The sequence below is a fragment of the Theropithecus gelada genome, chromosome X (genome assembly GCF_003255815.1).
Source record: "Theropithecus gelada isolate Dixy chromosome X, Tgel_1.0, whole genome shotgun sequence".
Taxonomy (NCBI): Eukaryota; Metazoa; Chordata; class Mammalia; order Primates; family Cercopithecidae; genus Theropithecus; species Theropithecus gelada.
Genome location: NC_037689.1, coordinates 108,860,875 through 108,882,834, shown reverse-complemented (window position 1 = coordinate 108,882,834; position 21,960 = coordinate 108,860,875). Strand labels below are relative to the sequence as shown.

The window sequence follows — 21,960 nt, the reverse complement described above, 5'->3', positions numbered from 1 at the left end:
GCAGCAGCTGCTGCCTGGAATCAGGGCTTTGTTAGCATAAGAATGGGACCTGCCACGCCAGCGAGCCAGTCAGCCAGCCAGCCAGTCAGTCAGTCAGCCAGCCAGCCAGCTTGCCAGCTAGCTTCCTTCTCCCCCTCCTCCCCATCTTGCCTTAGAACACCAAATGGGCCACCCTCATTGTGGGCAGACTGTATTTGTGTTTCTTTTCTCAACAGCACTGATTCATTTTTCATTTCTGAGGGAAAGAACACTTCCTGTTCTTCAGACATGGCCCAGGTAGAGGAACTCTGTAGATCTACTCACTATTCACAATGTTCTCATTCTAGGACAAGGGGAGCACAGTACACAACTCAACAGGCACACTGCACAGAGACTACAATGTGAACAGTGCTCCCTGGAGTTGTGCAGTGCACAGTCTGTGCAGCCCTGCTCCAGGGGCAAATATAGGCCAGAGGATTTCCATATAAAGGTCTCTAGTCTCTTGCTACTTGAAGTGCTGTCCATGGACCTGCTACATCAAAAAGCATCTGGAAGCTTGTTAGAAATGCAGAAGCTCAGGCTCCACCCCAGACCTATGGAGTCAGCAATTTGAATTTAGCAAGATCTCCTGGTGATTCATACACGCATTAGAGTTTGAGATGTACTGGACTAGAAAACATGGTCTTGGGTCTCACATTTTCTCACACTTGAAAATGCTTGAGCTTTTGAATCAGAAAAATTATGGTTCAAACCTTAGCTTCATCAATTGCTAGGGGTATGACGGCAATCAAGTCACTTAACCTCCTTGGACTCGGTTTTCTCATTTGTAAAAGGGCAAAAATAATAGTAATAATATATTCATTGTGGGGATGAATAATAAAAAATGTATATGACAGTGACGAGCATGCTGTTTGGCATGTGGTCATGTTTCAATGAATAATAACTCTTATTATTTTCTTCCCAGCAAACAACACTACCCTGCTAACTTCAGATGATTCAGATGTTGACTTGCCCAGTTGTGTATCAGGGAGGCTCCTTTACTTCTCCTTATGCTCTGTGGGAACTTAAAGCAGTAAGTTTAAGTAATCATAACACCTCACGCTGATATAGCACGTTGAACTTTTGAAAGCATTTACCTAGCAATTATCTCCTAGCATCAAAGATTCAAGGTATCAGAACTGAAAATAATCCTAGAGATCACTTGGTTCAACATTGTCCTTTCTGTGTTCAAATGAGAATTGTTCAGTGACTTGCCCAAGGTCATACAGTAAGTTGAGTGGCACAATCAGCACCTCAATCAGCACCTGATGAAAGCCTAATTTTCAATTCAGTGCTTTTACTTAACAGAAGTTTTAATAAGAATATTTGTTTAGGAAGAGATGACACTAGAGGTTTAGTTCAGTCAAGCCTGGGCACAGCCATAGGCTCCACTCACCATGAACATTCTCTGAACTGGACAAATTCAGGCAATTTTATAGCATGAGCCTGGGAACCACCAGATTTATCAATGGCAAATTTCCCCTTTTATAGGTAAGAGTGTGCATTTTCCCCTTTCCTGGATGCAGTTAAAAAGCCTACGGCCGAGCTTAATCACAGTTTGGAAGAGTAAATGAGGGCAACTAAGCTGCCCTGAGAACAAAGAGCTCACTGGGAATTAGTTCCCATGGGGATCACAGCATGAGGACTGGACAGGATGTCTTAAGGTTCTCCCAGTTCTGATAAAGGCAACAGAATTTCATTTCATGAAGTAAACATGTAAAAATCTTTAATTCAATGGAGTATTCTGCAGCTTTTAAATAGGCTCTACAATCACTCAGGAGTATATCAGACATATATTAAGTAGAAAATGCAAATTATAGAACTATGTGCAATTTCATATCTGATGCTGACCAGCGATAGTGCCTACATCAAGGCCATGGTTGTTCTTCAGGCAGAGTTCTGTATTTCATGTACATAACAAGCACTAGCAGCTCTGAAAGGCAGAGAAAGGGCCTTACAACACACAAACGTTCACATCAAGCTGTGAGAGGCCTCATTCTGGGCCTTGCAACCAAATGAATACATCTGGAGGGGATAAAGTTCTTGGACACAAGGCCTGTGAAGCTTTCACATTCTTGATGTCAGAGATACCCTTCTGTTCCTGATAAATACTGAGTTTGTTAGCTATGAAGGTCAATATCAATGGCATTCAAATTTTTCTTTTGGCTGTAGAATTTTCACTCTAACGGAAAATATCTTCAGAGGCCAGGATGATAAACAGATATAAAGCACAGCTGTCCTAGTTAAATTAGAGGCTTGGCCCTGTTGTGTGTCCTACTCAGCCTGCTGCCCCCAACCTCACTCCAAAACACACACAGGGATGCATGAAGTATAACGTGAAAACCACTGCTATAAGTCCTTGGGAGTCATTAATGATTAATGGCATAGGAGCAGATAAATAACAAGGTAAGTTTTGCATGGTGGAAAGATTATTCAGCTTTGCAAGACAGCTTGAAGGAGGTTGTTATAATGCCAGGAAATCCAGTTAGGAAGATATTGTTGTGGTCCAGATGAGAGATGATGAGAATCTAGAGATGTGGCAGTCAACATGCAAAGGAGCAAATAGATAACAAAGATTTTAGAGATAGCCTTGGGAGGATTGGTAATTGTAGAAGGTGAGGGAGATGAAGGAGGAATCTTGGATGACTCCACTTTCTGGTTTGGTGGAGTCAGAGTATTTACAAAAGGTCAAGTTAAGTTTGGGACACATTGACTTTGAGGTTCCTGTGGAATTTCCAGGCAGAGACAGTCCATAGGCAGTCTGATAAACAAATCTAGGGTTCAGGAGAGAGATCCATAGTGGGGGTAATATATCTGGGAGTCAGGAACATGTAGGTGATACTTGAAGCCAAAGGCATGGATAAAATTGCTGAGAAAGAAATGTGAAGTAGTAAAAAGAGATTCCTTATATTTTTCCAAACTCATATTTCAGGTCTGGGACAAGGAAGAAGAACTCAAGAAGCTGCCAAAGAAGTAGGAGGTAAATCAAGAAAGAATACTTTCATGGACTCCATGAAAGAACAGATTTTCAGGAAAACAGGCAGTATAAAATTAATGACTCAGGAACACCAAGTAAAGAAAAAGACTGAGAGCTATTCATTAGATTTGTCACTTGGGAAATCACTTGTGTCCACAGCAAAACGTGTTTCATGTAAGCAGAAACCAAATTCCAGCGGACTGAAGAAGTGAATGGAAGGTGAGAGAATGGGATTGGCTAAAGACTCCTTTTCTTCAAGAAGCTTGGCTGTGAAGGGAAGAAGAGACATAGGGCAGTAGCTCGCAAGCAAGAATCTAGAGTTGAAGAGAAGGTTTTTAAAGACATAAGAGATTGTAGATATTTTGAAAAGAGCCAGTGGCAAGATGTTGAAGAGCTACAAGAATGAGGAAAGTTTTGGAAGTGCCAGAGGAGACAATAGGATAAAAGTGGACACAGGTACATCTAGGTTGGGGTAGAAGGGCAGGAACTTGGGGCCCTAGAAGCTGCTATTTTCTCTATGAAATGGGAAAAGAAGTAATCTTCTAGGAGAGATGGAGACAGAAGTGAGGTTGAAGCCTAGAAGAGGGTGGTGCAGGTTGATTTAACGTAACAGAAAAGTGACATGTAGCTTACTAAGGTCACTTTGTAAGATTTCCAAGCAGTTTACAGGGAGCTGTTGATATTTGGTTTTCTGCTCAGATGTTAAGGTATAGAAAATGAAGAGGCAGATGCTGGGTTAGTCCAGAGGTTCTCAATCTGGTTGCTCATTACAATCACTTGGGGATCACTAAAATACCCATATCCAGACCCCATCCTAAACCAGTGAAATCAGGTATCAGTATGTTTCTAAGCATCCCAGGTCATTCTCATGTGCAGTCAGGAACAAGATCCACTAGAATGATCTATGGTTTGGGTTTTGCTAAACCACTATAATATAGGGTTAACTAGGAAAAAAATATTGACACATGAGAATCGCTGGAAAAGATGCACTATGGAATTTAGGAGGGAGAGGGAAAGGAGGGAAGCCAGGAGGGACTAACATCCAAGAAGACCTCTGGAGAATCAAGAGATGAGAGATTTAGATGAAATAAAAGAGAAAGTATAATTAGCATGAAGGAGCTGGATATATAAGCTCTCTCAATTAAAAGACTAGAGTTTAAGATTTCAGAGGTAGAACAGTTTGAGGACAAAATCCAGGAGCTGGCAATGGGGACAGGTTATCAAAGTGGAGTAGAGATGAAAGTGAGTGGAGATAACTGATATCAAGGAAACTTCAAATAAAAGTCAGACCCTATTCCATTCCCTACCCAGAACCCTCCCCTCCAGTGGTTCACTGTCTCATTCAAAGTAAGAGCCAGCATCCTTACAATTTCCTGTAAGGCCTAATAAGACCTGTCTCCATTTTACCTCCTTGACCTCACCTTCTAACTCAGCTTAAGCTAGGCTTGCTTCCTCACAGCCAGGTACACTCCTGTCCCAGGACATTCGCACTTGCTGTTCTCTATGTTTATAATTCTCTCCCTCAAGATATTTGCAAGGGTAGTTCAGTGAAGCCTCTTCTTGTTGAAATTTATTCCCTTATATTTAAAATTGATCCCTCTCTCCCAGCATTCCCTCACCCTCTGCTTAAATTTTTCCATAATGCTTATTAACATTTATTTGCCCACTGATTGGTTGATTATCTCCCTCACTGACACCTTCCTGATAATGAGCTTCTTGAGGGCAGGGATTTTGTCCGTATGTTCACTGCTCCATACCTAGTACTTACTTACAACAGTGCCTGGTACATAGGCATTCCATAAATATTTGTCAAAGTAATGAAGGAATAGTAAGTCCAGAATGTTGGATAGATTGTCAACAAAGCGACTAAAGTCCTCCAGGAGAAAAGCAGGACTTAGGTTGGAGAGGAAACTGATAAACCAAGTATTAAACATTTAGGAAAAGTGTGGGTACATGAGGAAGACAAGAGTTGATAAAAGAAAAGTGGGCAGTATAGATGCCATGACACTTCCAGGGAGCATTGATGTAATTTTATTTTATTTTAAAACCAATTTATTTTTTTTAAAAAACAATGAATTTAGTTTGCATTTAATTTTGTTATCTGTTGGCATTTTTTCCTTCTTTTCAGGATGAACATAAAAGGCCTAAAAATAGTTCTGGGGAAATCGGAGAGTGTGGCTATCACCCCTCAGCTCTGTAGAATGTGCAACCCAGGAGAATGAGCAGCTTACACTTGATAAGCTGCAAGAGAACTGATGTGTCAGTTAAGGCAAGCAGGTACCAGTGGTGTGAAAACCTGACAGCACGTTAGTATCACCTGGAGTAGCTCAAAAAAGTATGGAAACTTAGGTCCCTCTTCAGGCCAAATGAATCAGAATCTCTAGGGATGGGGTCCAGGCTTCAGTACTTGTTAAAAAACTCCCTAGGTGATGCTAACATGTAGCCAGCACTGTGATGTGCTGAGGTAGTTTATACTACACGAGGGTGAAGGACCAGGGGAGTTTGTTGATGTGCAACATAGATCTCAAAGGATACAGACTGAAAGCCCAAGACAGAAGATAGAGTGTAAAGAGAAGCAGAAACATGTATAAGGATGAAAATCCTCAGGAGAGGAAAGGAACTTACATTTGGGGTAGTGGCAGAGGATGGCACAAATGGAGAAGCATTATGGGGATTAAAATGTCTTGAAACTCTGAGTAGACACTTTTGGGAGGAAATCATTGGAGTGAAGTTATCCCAGAGTTAAAACTAACTGCCTAAACAACTCAGGCTTTTAGGCTACTTCTAGTCTTCTGCTCTGCCAATCCTGAGGTAGCCTACACATTCCCATGACACCATTCTTCTGTGACTCCATAGCCTGTACTGCACTGCTGAAGGGTGTTCTGCAGAGCAAATGTATGTGCGCCTTTTGTGTCATGCTCATACAGCAGGAGTTATTCAAAAGGTGATTAATGATTGGATGAAGTTCAAAGTCTATATCAAAGAATATAAGTCATTGAATGTGTCACATTTGTTTTTTAAAAAAGCATAATCCAGAGTCATGTCCCATGCCTTGGCAAGAAGAGTAAGGTTGAAAGAGAAAGGAACCTCTTCCCTTAGTTAATCAATCAGTCAGCATTTAATAAATCATATCTTGGGTGCCTTGGGGAATATAGAGATGAGTAAGACACAGCCACTGTCCTCAAGGAGCTTAAAACCTACCCAGGGAGAGAACAAATGAATTCATGTTAATTATTATCCAAAACAAGGTAATATACCTTATATGCTAAATGAGCATTTTAGACTGAATACGGCACAGGATGAGCGTTCAACTCAATCTGCTTCAGGGTACTTCCCCATGTACATAAATGGACACCATTCATCACGTTATTCAAGCCAAAACATGGAAATCTTCCTCGATTCCTCTCTCCTCTTAGTCCCTATATCCAGTCTAGTAGCAAGCCCTTTTGAAACACATGCTACATTTGCTCTTCTCTTCATGGCCACTGTCACCTCTAGTCCAGGCCATCACCATCTCTTTTCCTGGACTACTGTCATGGCCTCCCAGCTTGCCCCTCTTTCTCTTCTTGCCACTCTTAAGTTCCATTTTATATAGTGGCCAGAGTGATATTATAAAACTATGAATTACATTACCCTGATTCTGCCCGTACTTCACTGATTCTACTTCAGTGGCTTCCATCTGCTCTTGGCATAAAAAGGGAACTCATTACCATGGCCTGCAAGGTTCTGCATGGTCTCCAACCTCATTGAGCATCACTTTCTCCCGGTTCACTATCTCTTTTAGTCACTTGAATGTGGAAAGTACCCACGTCAGAGTGTCTGTATAATTTGCTCTCTCTGCATGAAACACTCTTTGTTAATATTTATTCATGTTTCAGGCCTCAGCTTAAATGTCATTTCCCCCAGAAAGGCCTTTCTTCATGCTCCCCAACCATCTCAATGAAGTCTCCCCTGCTATTGTCTCTCATACCCTATACTTTTCCTTCACAGCACTACCATAATTTACAATTATATATGTCTGAGTTTATTTGTTTAATGTTTGTCTCCTCCATTAGACCATAAGCTTCATGAGGGTAGGTTTTATGTCTGTTTTGCTTATAATAATATTCCAAATGTCTATCACATTACCCAGTATATAGTAGGTAATCAACATGTGTCCTTGGGATGAAAGGACGAATGACTAAAGGAATGAAAGAAAGAAGTGACATGGTCTGAGAAGGATTTTTAGAGAAGACCAAGTAGGAAAACACCATGAGCAAGGCATGAAAATTTTTGTGCCTCTACCATAGCCTGATCCCAGATATCCCCAAAACAACCCAGGGTAGGAAAGATTCACCACTCCTTCTCCTATCACCAGCCATGGCCAGGGTCCTTGCAAGATTCAAAATGAGCAATGTCTACTGTACCCAAGCACCTAGTGAGGAAGTGGAAAGGGGTGATGAGGAAGGACTTGTAAAAGTACATCCAAAGTCCTCTTGTGTCATGAAACCCTTCTGAATATTTCATAAGTATCAGGGTTCTCATCCAGCCCTTTACTACCAGAGGCCTACAGATATCTCTATTAGTAGTAATAATGCCTACCTCATACGGTTATCATGAGGATTAAATGAGAAAATAATATGTAAGACAGCTAGCACAGTGCCTAGCACATGGTAAACACTCAATATATGTTAACTGCTATTATAATTACTCTTCTGTAAAACAGGGATAACAGTGCCTGCCTCATAGGGTTTTTGTGACTATTAAATGAGATAATACATGCAAATGCTAGCACAGCACCTAGGACATAATAAGCACACAATAACTGTTAGCTATAATTTATTGTTATTCATAGAAGTAAAAGTAGCAGGAACAATAATATGATATAGTTCAGGCAAGAAATCATGAAGGCCTGAACTAAGGCAGAGACATTGGGAAATCCAATGAGGTCAGAATTTCTCTGAAATGGTCACTTTGGGGCCACAGAGATGTGGATTAATGTATAGAGAAAGGCCCAGAGATTAGTATACAGCCAGTGGTGGGTAGGGCAGGTTGCTTCGTTACCAGGCTGAGCTAGGCGATGCCCTGGGAGGAGGCCCTCCACAAAGCAAGTCCTGTCACCAGGGCTTAATTCCCAGCTCTATTGATCAGGTAGGAATTGTCACTATGGCAGCATCTGGTTGCCTTACTCAACATATTATTTGGGGAGGAGACGAAGGGCTCTCTGACCAGTTGTCTTGGAGGAATGTCAGAAGGGAATACATGGCTGGTGGAGCCTACAGGGGAGGCGTGGGGAGGGCAGTGACAGAACTTTGTGCTTCATGGGGCCAGGCTCCTGTGGGAGTCGTAAAGCAGGGTCTGCTTTGTTCCCATTTTTGTCACTGCGTGAACCATTTTCGAGGTCAAGGAATCAGCTGCTCTCCACAAGCAGCCCTTGTGCAGTGCTTTAGCAGGAAGCCCCCTCAGTCTTGGGCCCTTGCCATGCTAAAAGGCCATCTCCTCTACTTAACCCAAACAAGGGTAAATGGGGATAATAGTACATCACAGGCACCAGAAATATTTCCTGGGGTGGGAGCCAGGCCCATAGGTGGTCCAGATATAGAAAAACAGGGACCAAAGGATCCACAAGGTCTCTGAGGATGGCAACCGAATGATAATAGTAATAGCTTATTGAGCACTTCTGTGTACCAGGTGGTGTACTGAGAACTTTGCAGGGATTATCTTATATATTCCTCGAGAAACCCTAAAAGGCAGCTACTGTTATTATCCCCATGACATAAGTGAAGAAACAGAGGTTTAGAGAGGCTAAGTGACTGTCCAAAGTGCCTGAGCCAGGATTCAAACCTCTTCATGGAGCTTCATACATTCAAAATAAAAATAGTTGCCATAAATAAACAGTATCTATTGGACAGACATAGATTATCTCTTTGATTCCTCACCACAACTCTGTGAGGTAAGTACTAATATTACTTTTTCCATTTTACAGAGCCAAGGCAGTTAGGTGGTTAAGGAACTTTCCAAGACCACACAGCTAGGAGAAGGCAGAGCAGGGACTTAAACTTAAGCGAGTGATCTTTTAACCTTTACCCTACCCTCTCTTTTGCTCCAAAACAGCTCTTTTGCCAGGGAAAACATGAAGACATTCATAGTCGTATATCTTGGACCACTTTTCTTTCAAAGTAGTCTGTTTTCAGTGATCTGATTGCTCCAAGTTTTCCACAGAGAAGGGAGAATTAGAATCATTGCAGATAGAAGAACTGAGGCCTAAAGAGGCAGAGTGACTTATCTGGCATTAGACACGGAGCAAGCAATTGAGGCCTTACAAGACCATAGTTTCTTGGTTTCTCCTTTTCTTTCCTTTTTTATCAAGAGACAGGGTCTCACTCTGTTGCCCAGGCTGGAGGGTAGTGGCACAATCACAGCTCGCTGCAGCCTCAAACTCGTGGGCCTGAGTGATCCTCCCACCTCAGCCTCCCTAGTAGCTGAGGTGCACTGCAGGTGCGCAGCCCCATGCCTGGCTCATCCTTGGTTTCTTGATGCCTATTGACTCTCATTACTGGAAACGGCAACAAAGAGGACAGATACTGCAGAAAATGGGTGCAAGTCCTCCCCTGAGGGCTCCAATTGGAAGGGAATTTTTAGAGAAATTATAGCCTATAGAAGATCTTTCTAGGAAAGAGCTGTGGAAAAGAAAACAAACGGTCTGTTTTTGTGCAGTGATGTTAAATTGCTCAATGCCCTATACTACAGTCAAAGTGAAAAGTTGGGCTACTTCAAAAAGGGCATTAGATTAGGGTTTAAGGATGGACTTGGTCCCATACATACAGCCTGGAAATTGCAGTGCATGCTTTGGTTATGTTCATGAGTTTGAATCATATCAATCCTAGATCGATGAGTTTGTATTGGTGGATGCCAAATATCCTTTGCTGCATGCTGCAAGTTTGACAATGAGAATCAGACAGGAAGAATTCAAGTGAGCTGGAAACCCAATAATCCAAGCCAACAACACTGTTGTTCATGTTATTCTGGGTCTTCCCCCTGGTTATCTTCCCCCACCCAGGCCCCCTTTAGCTGAAAACATCCAGGAAGTCACTCCCTGCCTCCCAGAGATCCTCTATACCCTTGGCACTAGTCTTCTGCTGAGAATAGGAGGAGGAAAACAGAAAGTATGTTCCACATTCCCATGATTTGCGAAGCAAACAATAGTCACACGGATATCAGGAATTTATGTCTCAATGACAATATTTAGAGATTTACTCAGTTAACAATTCACAAAAATCAAAACTAATCTCTGAGTCCCACCCCTACAATGATACACAATAATTCTGGCAAATTTTGCTGCCATTAAAATGAACCTCCCCTTTCCTTCCTGGTCTTTATTGTTGCTTCAAGGCTCAGACTGGTCACACCCAAGAAGATCTGTTGCTTCATACATTCCCCTTTGGTGTAACACAGTCTTATTACCACGGAGAGCACTTAATAGTAGAATACTCTGTTTAACCATTCAGACCCCAAGACCAGACAGATTCACTTTGCTGCTCACCATCTGAGGGAACTTGTGCAAATCACTTAGCTGCTCTGAGCCTTAGTTCCCTCCTCTGTGAAATGGAATGCTAACAGTATTAACCTAACAGAGTTGTGGAGAAAATTAAATGAGACAACACATGCAAAGAGCGGTGCAATACCTGACACACAGCAAACACTTAATAAATGGGAGCTATATATAAAAAGAAGCATTTGCTGTCTCTGAAAGTTTGCCTTAAAGAAGCATTTTCCTAGCTCCAACTACTCCCATAATGAAGTAAAGGGTTGAAAGCTGGGGCAGAAGGAAATAGTGGGGCAAATTGGTGTACATTAGTGCTGACTCCTTTCTTTTTGGCATTTAGAAGGTAGGATGGTATCGAGAGAGTGCCTATGGCTGAAGGAAATTGGATCAGTGAGATCAAGGGGAAGTGGGAAAAACCCACTGCAACACTGTGAATTTAATGAAGGGAAGAAGAACAAAAGTTGAAAAAGTCACAGAGGGAATAGAAGTTTGAAATAGGATTCAAAGGAAAGCTTGGACCAAAACAGTCTAAGAGTTATGGAAATCACTGTGCCCTCCCTCAGTAATGTTTCTTCTCAAAGTATTGTGCCAAAGGACTTGAAATATACTCATTATTGAATGTCTGGTCAGTTTGTTCGTCCAAACTCGCTCTTCTTAAAAAGAACACTGTGCTCTCCATTCACCGCTGCAGAAATCAGTCCCGGGGAGCTAGGCCAAAAGCCAGCCTCCTCAAGTATAGTTTCATATCATAGATTTCTAAGCCAGAGCTCCTAGGTGACCTGGACTTCCCCACTTTTGAAAATGGTTTCATTCCCTCAAGCCAGAAAGCACCAGGAGATCTTGCCTCCTGAAAGTTACCTCTGGAGGGTGTTCCAGTCTTCTCCCGAATCACCTAAGAAGCTAGTTAACGAATAGATTTCCTGGGTCTACCCTTGGAGTTTCAGATTCAACTGGTTGAGGTGGGGCCTTCAAAATATATTTTTAAAGTGTCCCCAAGTGATTCTGTCACAAAGCAAGCTTTGACTTTGGAGATGAGAATGCCTTGTTTAAGGTGAAGGAATTGCAATATGGATTATTGATTCCTAACGATGCTCTTATTTTATATGTCAGGAATCTGAGGCTCAGAGACATTTAAGCTCTAGTTCAGGGTCACACAGCTAATTAATAACAAAACCGGAACTCGAACCCTGGACTTCTGCCTCCCAATTTAATGTAAGTTCCGTTTACTGACTCTCTTTGCCTCTTTGTTAATGAGGTTTTTATTTTTGGATTAAGTATGGAGTCAGACATCCCTTCCCAGTTCTAATCAGAGCTAAAAAAACAATGTTACCTTTGCAGAATAGTTTATTAGAAAAGAAAAACATGACAATTCCCAATTCTACTTAAAGCAGCAAGCATAGTTTTAAAAAGAAAGATGACCTTTCCTCTTATAACCATCAAAAAGTATAAATATATCATGTGATTTATGCATAGAATCCTTATTTGTGGCTATGATGTTTCAATTTTAAATTATTTGGCAATTAAAAAGAGAAATGCTAGCTTTAAAACAGGACATTCATTAGCATAAAAACTAAAACCACTTTTTTCAAGGCAGCAAAATTTGATAATTATATTATCTGGGCATCATTTCCTCTGTGAACTATGCTTACTCTAGTCCAAACCCTTAAAAAGGAGAAAAAAAAAGACAAACATTAGATACAATCTAAAGCCATTTGCCAAATACCAAGATTTTGAGGTAAGTGGAAAACCACAACTCATAAATGTCAATAGTTCAAGTAATCCAAATTACTCCTTTGGGGACAATAATCCACCCATCTTCTGACAGCTCAAAAGCATCCCTGGGGTGGGCTGTGTCAGTACCGCACTAGGTAAAGTGAATGATGGGTAAGTACAAAGGGCATTATTAAACAACCAAATTGGGAAGCTTCACTTTAAAGGCACCTACATATATCCCTAGAGGAGAGAAGTTGCCAAATCTTTAGCTAGCAAGTGTTAGGGGGTATGCCAGAATCCTTTTCCAGCAGTGTCCAACTTTTGGAGCATTTCTCCTTTCCAGATGTGTTCTCCATCTGTAAAATGGGTAAGCAACAACTATCACCACTTTTTCATGTTTCCCCATTGCCCTGCCACCTCCAAAGGATTTTAGGCTGCTACTGTGCTCTTCAGACAAAAGATATTCATATGCTGCATAAACTACCACTCAGACTTCCATCTTCTAATCCACAGACCCTACCTTTGGCCTAAAGCACACACCAAAATACCCTTGACCATATCTGAATACTGGCAGAAAACAGGCACAATAAGATGAAGCAAGCCCAGGCAGAGTGAGGGGAAAAGCTACACCCGTACTTGTTTGCCACTATTCCCTTTGCAGAGGGTGACATCACTGTTTATTTCTGTTAGAATATCTTCTCATGGGAGGACCTCAAACTTGTCCTCTTTGCAGGAAACCAAGTTAGATAGAAACTGATTCCTACTTTCAGCCTTCAGAAAGTTATGGAACCAATCTAGCTGACCTCAGAGATCAGTGAAGATGCAGCAGTAGATTTTTTCCAAGTGTCTTAAGATGAGATACAGCTCTAAAGTTAGTTCATCATTGCCTGCTGATGCGGATGCTGCCAGCAGAGATGACCATAAATGGTCATTCATTTCACTGTGAATTTAGAGGAATTAAACGTTGGAAAATGCTTTCGACACAGTTCTAGTTGAAAATGAATTAACGAGCATGTTTACTTAAATAATTGAAGGTGAAACATGTATTACAGGTGTTCCATGTGCAGTTAGGGATTTCTGCTCCCAGCCTTTCCCAGCCTTTCCTTTCCTCCCAGTCAAATATGAATTGCAGCCTAGCATTTGATTTAAGAGCCAAAACCTGAATTATCAGAAGACATCAGGAGGAGGGGGAAAATGTACTTGTATACACTGTAGTTGGAGTATAACTTGCTAGAAACATTTTAGAAAGCAATTTGGCAATATCTAGAAAAATATTAACTGAAAAAAATCTAATCCTAAGAATTTATCTTAAGGAGATGATGAGTCAACTGTATATGATGTAGTGCAAGGATATCCAATTGTGGCATTGTTTGCTTATAAAGGAATAGATTGAAAATTGTGATTTTTAAAAAAATCATAAACATTTCTGTACAGTGAAAGACATCAAAATCAAAGTTAAAAGACAAATGATAAACTGCTTAATATATGTACAACATAGAGAACAGTTAAATGGTTACTATCCAAAATATTTAGAGATCCTCATTATCAGAAGCAGAAAGAACAACTCAAAATAATGATACCTAAGTTATCAGAAGCAGAAAGAACAACTCAAAAGAAAAACAGGCAAAGGATATGAAATGGCAACACAGAAGAAATACAGATGGCCAAAAAACACATGAAAAGATGTTCAACCTCACTAGTATTCAATGACATGCAAAGAGAAGGGAGTTTTTTTTTCAGCCTTCACATTGTCTAAGATTAAAAAGATCAATAATATCTGAAATTGATGAGGAAGAGTGTGGAGAAATGGCCATTGTTGATGGGAAGGTAAATTGTGATGGCCTTTCTGGGAGGCAGTTTGGCAGGCTCTATTAAAATCAAAAATGTGCAAATCAAACTCCAAACCAGCAACTTTACTACTTTAAATTTATATGATAGAATTGCTCACAATGGTATGCAGAGATGTATGTACAAGAAGGTACATTGCGTCAATATTTAATAATGTAAAAATAATCAAAAATAATGCAAAAATTAATCAACAAAGGTTGGATTAAAGAGATTATATTACAATTATGTAATAGAATACTATGCAGTTATTTATAAGAATAAGAACACAGGGAGGGAAACATCACACACTGGGGCCTGTCGGGGGTTGGGGGACAAGGGGAAGGAGAGCATTAGGACAAATACCTAATGCATGTGGGGCTTAAAACCTAGATGATGGGTTGATAGGTGCAGCAAACCACCATGGCACATGTATACCTATGTAACAAACCTGCACATTCTGCATATGTATCCCAGAACTTAAAGTAAAATAAAAAAAAAAAAAGAATGAAATAACTAGATGTATACTGGCAAGAAAAGATCTTCAGACATATAGTTTAGTAAAAAGCATTCTGTAGAACAGCACATGGTCACATCTTTTATTATTTTTGTACATGAATATATACATGTGAATATTCATAAAAACATGCACAACGTGATACATACCAACCTGTGAACATGGTGGGGGATCAGTGTTGAAGAGACAAGGAACACTCTACATCATATCTCTATTTTTACAAGCAAGAATGAGCATGTGTTCTTTGATAATAAAAATGCTTTTGTAAATAAGAGAGGCATGCTGTGCCACTCCCCCACAACGTCCAGCCCCTACTCCCAGCCTTTAAATGTGTCCTTTTCAAGGACACAGTGTTCCAGAATCTAAGACAACTTCTAATACCCAAAGCCCTGAGTTTTTGGTATTTAGATGTTTGACTAGGGTAAGAAAGCTGGAGAGAAGTGAAAGAGTTGTCTCATTCTTTGGGAAGAATTTTTATTTCATTTAAATATGTCATGATTGCCACCCTTTCTGGACTGACTCCCTCCCCAGTCCTCCCAAATTTCCCAACTGCCTAGCTTCCCCACTTCATTTTCTTTCATAAGGTTGAAGGAAGGGGACATGGTTAGCTCACTTCAATTCCTTTTCTATTTTTTTCTTTTATTATTATTATTATTATTATCATCATCATTATTATACTTTAAGTTCTAGGGTCCATGTGCATAATGTGCAGGTTTGTTACATATGTATACTTGTGCCATGTTGGTGTGCTGCACCCATCAACTCATCAGCACCCATCAACTCGTCCTTTACATCAGGTATAACTCCCAATGCAATCCCTCCCCCCCCCCCATAATAGGCCCCAGTGTGTGATGTTCCCCTTCCTGAGTCCAAGTGATCTCATTGTTCAGTTCCCACCTATGAGTGAGAACATGCGGTGTTTGGTTTTCTGTTTTTGCGATAGTTTGCTGAGAATGATGGTTTCCAGCTGCATCCATGTCCCTACAAAGGACACGAACTCATCCTTTTTTATGGCTGCATAGTATTCCATGGTGTATATGTGCCACATTTTCTTAATCCAGTCTGTCACTGATGGACATTTGGGTTGATTCCAAGTCTTTGCTATTGTGAATAGTGCCGCAATGAATATATGTGTGCATGTGTCTTTATAGCAGCATGATTTATAATCCTTTGGGTATATACTCAGTAATGGGATGGCTGGGTCATATGGTACTTCTAGTTCTAGATCCTTGAGGAATCGCCATACTGTTTTCCATAATGGTTGAACTAGTTTACAATCCCACCAACAGTGTAAAAGTGTTCCTATTTCTCCACATCCTCTCCAGCACCTGTTGTTTCCTGACTTCTTAATGATTGCCATTCTAACTGGTATGAGATGGTATCTCATTGTGGTTTTGATTTGCATTTCTCTGAATTCTTTTCTATTTTTATCTCAAATTCAGGATTCAATTCCATTCTTTTACCCATAAGAAATTCCACTCTACTCCCTGTCCCTTGTCTATTTGGCGCAAAGCTCATCCCAGCATTTCCATTTCCCTCCGAGTTAAGATTGACAATTCCACCTCTGGGAATCTTTCATATTTAGGGAGCTTCTACCAATGACCCTAGGCTGTATACCAATACCAACAGCAAGCAGAGCAGGAGCTCTCCATCTACAAGGCCCTGAAATTACATGCACATGTCCATGAGAGGCCTTCTCTGGGGAGTGCATCAGTAGCTTTCATGACTTTCAAGGGGATCCTTGGCACACAAGAAATGGTTGTTAATCACCAAGGTAAAAGGACTAGGATGATCACATCATCCACCATGAATCTTGGGCAGAATATCCAGTCCTCAGGTTACCAACTGGGTGCTTGGCTTGGTGAATCAGACAACTATACACTCAAGAGGAATGAAGACAGAGAGAGAGAAGCATGTTCTTTTAGGGCTCCACTAGAAACCTACCCTTCTACTAAAACTGTTATGTGAGAGCCCACACTGCTCAGGACTGGACATGACCTCCAAGTTCCACCAAATGAGCCAACCCTCACTCCCCTGAACTACACAGGAAGGCAGCTAAGTCAAAGAGAACACTGGGAGGCAGCAGATCTGAGTTTCAACTCTTAGAATGACTTCTGTTCTGTCATGTGGTAGCTGTGTGACCTTAGACAACTCACTTCACTTCTTCCATCCTCATTTTCCTTATCCAAACATAAGGTTTACAACAGAGAAACTTCCATAGGCATTTGTAGCTCTACCATTCTATGAATGTCCCCCACTGAACAAGCATCTCCACTATGCACTCCAGAACAGAGATTAACTTCACTCTGGCATTACAGCATCACACAGTCTTAAAGTCACATGGTTCTCTCTTGTTGCTAACAGAAATCCTTCCAATTACAACTGAAGCTTGCTGCTTTTATGCAGAGAAGAGCTAATCTGAGAACAGAGTACTCTAGAACCAGTAACCCGAATGCCTTGACATTCATTTTGGGGTAGAGACTGAATGCCTTGTGCATCAGTCTCTACCCCAAACCCAGTTTGTAATGATTATCAGCCATTAAGTCTCAAGAACTCCATTCTCCTTTCAAGGCAGTTTGTAAAGAAAAAAAGGTTTCGGGAATTAATAGCAGTCAAGGGATCCAAGAAGAGTCAATAGTCACATGAGTGCTATTTCCTTTACCCTTAAATTTCCTTAAAGGTGGCCTCAGCTTCCCATTGACAAAATGGACAACTGAAACTGTTGTTCAAGAAGCATCTCCTGTAAACAGGACTCCAGACCAGGTTGGATGTTGGAGATACTGGAGAGAAATCCTGCACCAGCTAGCTTTCAACATGGCCCTTTACAACTGCTTCTGAAAGACAATTAGTCGAAGGATAAAAACAACTTTCCAACTAAACTTAATTCCTAACTCCAGGGTTCTCTGGTCAGTAATGTATGTTCAGGTTGATGGACTTTTTCTGAAGGCTGTACTGATGATACCTCTGGACCAGGAAATTAAAAGTCATGCTGAAATTTTCAGAATGCGAAAGGAAATAAACCCAGAGAACTGAGTCAGCCAAGATTGAACGAGGATAGGTCTCTGCAGTCAAAGCAGAGCGGAGAAATGAGGCAGTCTGCCCAATAACTCAGCAGAAAGACAGAATTTGGGCCTGCATTATCAGGATAATTGCCTTAATTCTTCACTTCACTTTAATAATAACCTTGAGTTTACATAGAGCCTTTCTTCTAAGCAGCTCAAAATACTTACAGAGATATTATCTTAGTTGTCATCACACCATCACAGTCAGTGAGAGTGATGATGATTATCAGCCTCATTTTACAGAGTGGGGATGGAAGGAAAACCTGGAGGGGTAAAGCGAGTCATCCAAGCTTACCCAGCAAGATGCCGACAGCCTCTGAACTCAGAACTCAGCGGAGAATGCTCTTAACCCAAAGAATGTTTCTCTCAACACCAGTAGACCCAAATGCTTGTTGGAACACCAGACTCTGTGGGTAATTCCAACTGAGAAATGCTGCATATTTTATACTCCTGGAGAGTCACAATATTCGTTAGCCTAGTAAAGACTTTTAGAAGCCCTGCAGTAAACAAAGCTGTTTATGTTTAAGTAAGAATTTCCAAAACTTAACTTGACCACAAAACTCTGTGTGTTTGTGTGTGTGTGGGTCGGGGGAGGTGTGCCCTACTAACATTCTATGGGACTAGTCTTCTTTAGAACCTACATCAAAAAACACTTTCTGGTAACTAGACAGACCTGAGCATCAACACAGCTGACAGATCAATTCAATTCCAGTCCAAGCTTTGGAGAATGTATCTTAGAGATACTGCCTGATACCTTCTGGTATTGACAGCCAGTGAACAAAGGACCTTTATGTGCCCAAAGTACCCTAGGCCATCAACTCCGCTGGCAGCAAGGTATTGTCCAGATGAGGAAAGAAGTCATTCAAGCTCATCTACTTCTGTCATTCCTTTCAAATAGAACCCAGGGCTATTTTTGGGTTCTCAGAACCCACACTCTTAACTAGCATAATTTTGTGGCCACCAGGCATTTCCAGTAAAAATAATCAGTCTCTTAGTCTCACTCCCAGTGCCATTTATCAGCCTATGAATGCAATCAGCACCAACACAACAAAACAAGAGATTCAGAATGTGCCCCTGTTCTGGTTTAATTGCAAAAGTATTAGAGCAGTCATTATATATCCATTTAAAAACTAACATACAGCACAGAAATCTTGTACCATTGTTAATTACCAGTGAAACTACTAAAAGTACCTAAAATGTAAAAATTCCTCAAGATCTCGTTCAGGTTAATTTTTATTTTATATACAGTTTGAATGATAAAAGATCACAGCCAATAGATTTAATATTCATTACTAGCATTTTCATATTTTCTTTCAGTATTTATTAAACATCCACAGAATAAGAGGAAATTCCTGCATTGAAGTTGGTAAATTTTTCAGAAAAAGTAAATGTAATGCAGGTATACCTGTCTTTATCCATTCATGGACTATTGGAAAAATTCCGTTAATGGATTTTTGGTTAAAAGAAATTCACTAAAGGTCAGAGAGGCATTGTTAATTAACATAATCTGATTATGAATCCTTTTGTAAAGCAGCAAATTCTGCAATGTAAATATTGTCCATTTAGTTCATTTGCCTTGCACTCTCACATTTACATATATCAGATTTGTTTAAAGCAAAACACACTAATATTAATAAATGAGCCAGATGTTTCCTAAGATATAGATGTGTTGTGATCTTTATCAATCTGCAATACTGGTTTTTTTGTTTGTTTGTTTGTTTGTTTGTTTGTTTGTTTGTTTTTTGATTTGCCACCAATCATCACTCCAAACCAGAAAGAACCATTCTGAGTTTGTTGAGAATTTGGCAGTCACACCTCCAAGGACTCCCTGCAGTCTCACTTAACTGTGACCTCTCTACCTTCATACATGCCATTCTTTCAACTTAGAATACCATTTTCCACTTAGTAACCTGGTGAATCAATTCTTCAAGACTCAACTCAAATGTCACCTTGCCCATGAAGACTTTCTTGATCATAACCCCCATTCCCAATCAGGCAAACCTCCCTCAGGCTCCCACAATACCCTGCCTGCCCCTTGTCATACTTTATTCTAATTGTCTGTTTACACACTCTATCTTGCCTACCAGACTGTGCACTCCCTGTGAGCTGAGATGATGTTTTATTCATTTCTATACTTTCAATACTTGACGTTACTAACACATAGCAGGTATGCAAAAAATATCTGCTGTTTGATTAATCGCTATCTTTAGCTGTATATTTTTGAACCCTGAATAACAATGCTTTATGAAAACCACAAATAAAAGTGTTTTATTGATCTCTTCTTTCTTTGATTAAAAAGTGGCCATACCAGTTCATACCTTATAATTCAAGAAAGAAAAAAAACACCTCTATATCAAATTCATGACTAACACATAGGTGCATTTAGTTTGTTCTTTTTAGTTCAAACATAGAACTATATCCTAGCACACCACTAACTTCATTGTAGTAAGTAAGACCTGAAGAAATTAGGATCCGCTAATTAAAATGGGTGTGGGAAGGCACTGCAGGGATCACTGTAAGAGCTTTGGATCCTCATTGGCTGAGAGAGGAAAACCTGCTAAGAAAGTTGGGCATCTTTGGGAGAACAATAACGCTATCTAGTAGGGCTTGGTCAACCTGGCTCGAAATTCTGCATCCGGAAAGTCCTAAGCAACAGTCCCAGCTGGGGGGATTTCCATCACTTTGAAAACGATCATTATCCTCCCAATGTGGGCAGAACAGGTTGGACCTGATCCACCTGCGTGTTGCTGCAGTCTGGCTTGGCATGGAATGAGACTCAAGGACATGTAATGCCAAGAGTAGCCCAGCCCCATGGCGCAGACACACACACACACACACACCACTACAACTCGCACTCACTGAATTCCACACAAAACCCACACCATCTCCACGACACACACCCCTGCATTCCTGTGTGCCGTCACATACAGGGAGTGCCCTCTCACATTCTCTCGCTTCCCTAGTCGGCCCGACCCACACCCCACATTGCTGGCGGACTGCAGCCTAGCCTGGAGCTGGAAGCTGATGAGGACCGGTTTTGTTGTATGTAACAAAGCCCCAGGCACCCAGGTGCCCCGCTGGATCATCTCCATCCATCTCTCCCCGCCCCCATCCCTGAGCTTCCTGAACAAGAGAAAGCTCAGCCCCGGGAAGTGGATGCAGGGAGTAGGGACGCAAAGAAAGAGAGCTTCAGGGGTGGGCGGGGGCAGGAGTCCGGGCAGCTTCAGTGCTCTCTCGCCATGAACCAAAAAGGAAGGCGATCTGGCAAAGGGAACCAGCTGCCTTCCCAACCTTTCGCCCTCCATCTATTCATAGAGCAAGACTGAAAACTGAGAAATAATCTACCCTCCCTCCAGCCCCGTGCCCTCCAGCAGCCCGCAACAAAGCGCCCCCCCTCCCATGCACAGACCTGTTCCAGCCTCTTCTTGGTCAGAGCGAAGGACAGTGGCAGCCCAGGGTTCTGCCCTTCGCTGCTGGGCAGGAGGAGCAGGGGATGGGAGGAGGAGCAGGAACTGGGGGAGGAAGGAGGACGAGAGGGGATAGGAGATCACAGCCGAAGCGGCGGTGGCGGCGGCGGTGGTAGGAGGAGGAGGAAGAGAGAAGGAGGAGGCTGCTTCGGTGGCAGCTGCTGAGGATGCTCTGGCGACAGGCAGGGCTGGGTGCGCGGGGTGCGGGCTCACGTGCGCCCCATGGCCGGGGGATGCGCGCGCGTCTGGGTGTGTGAGAGCATCTGGGTGTATTTTGACTGTGATTATTCCAATTAAGACCTAGTCTGGAACTTGTGGTTCCTGCAGCCAGGCGGAAGTGAAACCCTTCCAGTCTCTCAAGCCTGACTGTTTGGGTCAGGGGGATGGGGGCTGTGGGGAGCGAGGGCGGGGAGAAGGTGCCCGTATCCCTTCCTTCAATCTTCTTTCTGGGCACTGGTAGCTTGCATCCACACATATCTCTGAAAACCCTATAGCCAAGGAGAAAGGAAAGAGACCAGGACAGTTACCATCACCATCACTTTGCATTGAGTGAGCACTCACACTGTGCTGGGCACTGTCTGGACTAGTCAGAATATAATTTCTGTGTTCACTGTGATCGACATTTATGAGTTGGAGTGCCTATAACTTCATACAGCATTTACATCCTACCCTTTCTCCTCTATTTCCTTCCATTGCAATATCTCTGTCCCTGTAACCAAGTGGCATAAAATTAATTCTCTACTTTTTAGTCAGTTTATCCAATCAACATTACCGTGGTCCCTGGCTTCTCTGGTGACAAGGGGTCACCTAACTTTCTCACCATTTTTCCTCTAGGAATGGGGTACTCGGTTTAGATG

The 21,960-nt window shown here is 41.6% G+C and overlaps 1 protein-coding gene across 2 annotated transcripts in view; it reads right to left on the bottom strand.

The window, feature by feature from the left end:
* PAK3 (p21 (RAC1) activated kinase 3) overlaps nucleotides 1-21,433 on the bottom strand; it is a 286,207-nt gene extending 264,774 nt beyond the window's left edge. Inside the window, exon 1 of one of the 2 annotated variants that reach the window (XM_025373283.1) lies at nucleotides 21,046-21,433. The gene's annotated coding sequence lies outside the window, so the exon portion shown is untranslated. The remainder of the gene's footprint in view (nucleotides 1-21,045) is intronic. The other variant, XM_025373282.1, reaches the window with a different exon arrangement.
* Nucleotides 21,434-21,960: the final 527 nt, after the last annotated feature.